Source organism: Centruroides sculpturatus, unplaced genomic scaffold (assembly GCF_000671375.1).
Source record: "Centruroides sculpturatus isolate CEXI.00-Female unplaced genomic scaffold, Cexi_2.0 scaffold67, whole genome shotgun sequence".
Classification (NCBI taxonomy): domain Eukaryota; kingdom Metazoa; phylum Arthropoda; class Arachnida; order Scorpiones; family Buthidae; genus Centruroides; species Centruroides sculpturatus.
Window position 1 is genome coordinate 847,248 of NW_019384305.1, and position 2,517 is coordinate 849,764.

The window sequence follows — 2,517 nt, forward strand, 5'->3', positions numbered from 1 at the left end:
TAACAATTTTTATATATTATTAATAATTTATGCAGTTATAATTAACTATAAGCTTATTTTATAAATTTATGTTATTAAATATCATACAAAAGTTGATTATTTTTTTTATTCATTTACACGAATTTAATTCTTTTATTTAAATAATAAAAATTTCACGTAAAAATGAGAAAAAAAGAAAAAAATAGTGATTTTTCCATTAAGAGGAAACAGCGAAAAACAATAAATTACTCATTGTTTTATGGAAATCTTAACCTGTTCTTGAACTCAAAGATTATCATAAATAATAAACGTGATGAGGACTTTGAAAGGTAAATTCTAATTATCTAAATTATGTTTTAGACTTTAAAATATCTTTAAAATAAATATATAATTAATTAGAAGTTGAAGAGAATTTTAAATTTCCTTAAAAAGTAACATCCCTTTCAAAGAGTAACGAAAAAAAAGAAGAAGAAGAAAATAACAAAGAAATTAGTAACTGGGAAGAGGCATTGCATGTTACGCGGTCATAGATATTGCAGAAACACGAGCAAATGTCATTTTAGGTCGTAAACGAGAGTCATTTAATGCCTCCAGACCGACAGACTAACACTCTTCGCAAATGAAGCTAGAAATGACCTCATAATAATATGTGATCTGTCATATACTTTATCACGAACTGATGTTATTTTCTAGAACATTTTTTAATGTTTAGAAAATTATTAGAAAAATAATAATAATAATAAATAATTTTAATCTATTTAAAACACTTTTTAAGAAAGTTTAAATTGTTATTTTATTATGGAATTATATAGTTCAGTTTACATCAGCATCCTTTTCTTGATCCGATTGTTCTTCGACTGTAAAAATAAAGGGGGAAAAATTAATTTAAAATTCGATTGGAAATTAAATTTTAAATTTTATTTGATAGACAATAAATATTAATATTTTTACAATTTTGTGAATAACTCCTTTCCATATAACAAATCTTAATATATTTTCNGTTAAATATTAATATTTATGTAATTCTTGTGTTAATTACCTGTATAAGTTAAACGAAAGCATAGTTTAACCTATATTTTAACTGATAGATATACTACATTCTAATAGAAGTAGGATCGCCCAAAAATCAGTTAGCCATACTTTTACTTTATATAACAGAGGGAAAGCATGGCGATCGGTCAAAAAAATGACCCTCCAAGATTTACATTTATGAGCTTAGGACATCTTGAAACGTCGAGTAATGCAAAAAAAAATTCAGGTTTTTTTTTTGTATATATGGATGTTAATGTGTAAGGGAACACGATTTTGTTCTTTCCTATTTGAAGCTTAATAACTCCTGTACTTTTTATCGAAAATTTCTGAAATTTTTCATGGAGACTTGTTTATTAGGAGGATTGATGCCATTAAATTTTGGTGGTTAATTAAAGGTCGAGGGGTGGGGAGATAAAGAGGTTCGTGTGTTATATCTCTAGTAGGGTCGAACTTAATAACGATTTTACTCATTATTAGCATTTACAATTATTTATAAAACCCATATCTATCCCAAAAATTAAGCTTTTTGACATTTTATAATAGTTAAAAATATAAAAAGTGTTTTTATAAAATATAATAACAGTTGGCGTCATTAAATGTTTCCGGGAAAGTTAAGCAACTGTTGCTGAGTTTTTTTTACTAGTAATTCAGCAGTTTATGAGTGTAATGAGCGCTATTATGCGATGAGTAGTGTGTGATATGTATTGTACAGTAGTGTACAACGCATACTATACATCGCTATTTATACTACTAGCACTGCTGTGCATGTAGTACAGTACAGTACACTTCTATTACATATAGTGAATAGTTGTATGAGTGTGAAGAGTGGCATTATTATTTATGTATTGGATAAGAAAAATTTCATTTTGACAATTTTTTATTTTGTAAGAAAATAAAATATTTGAACAAAACAACAATTTATTCTTTGAAACAGTTTACTGACTTTTGGTCTATGTTGTACAGTACGTCTTGTTCGTAAAGGGCATAGGAATTTCTATTTGTATGGCCTTACGAACAAGTTTTATGTTTATACGAGTAAATTTATAGGAAAATAGTTTTAGGAATTTATTATAATTAAGTTCTGAAGATGTTTTTACGATTAAGTTGAATTTGTTAAGAACTTTAAAGTCTTGTTTGTGATAAATAGACAAGTTTTTCCAATAAATATTTAGTATTTTATATAATTTTTATCTTTAATTTTTTTTTAATATAAAAAGTTTATAAATCAGTACTAAATATATCCTTATTATAAAAATCCAATTAATCAACTCCTTAAATAGAACAAGTTTTTATTATCAGGACAATGATCTAAGATTCCGATGACAATAATTCGAAAAATAATTGTTTGAACAAGTTAAATCTTTACATAAAATGTATTTGCAAGTAAACAATGGATCAATTTTCTTTTCTTTTTTTACTTTATCTTCAAAAATTAAATTAAAAAAATAAAATCTTTTAAGAAATTATCTAGGCTAAACAAACATAAACATATATATATATATACTG

General features: G+C 25.1%; 1 long non-coding RNA gene across 2 annotated transcripts in view; it reads right to left on the bottom strand.

Annotated features, from left to right (window-relative positions):
* Positions 1-190: 190 nt before the first annotated feature.
* The window catches only part of LOC111618843, a 15,495-nt gene continuing 13,168 nt past the window's right edge, over positions 191-2,517 (bottom strand). For both annotated transcript variants that reach the window (XR_002755648.1, XR_002755646.1), the window contains exon 3: positions 191-836. This is a non-coding gene — a long non-coding RNA (uncharacterized LOC111618843). The remainder of the gene's footprint in view (positions 837-2,517) is intronic.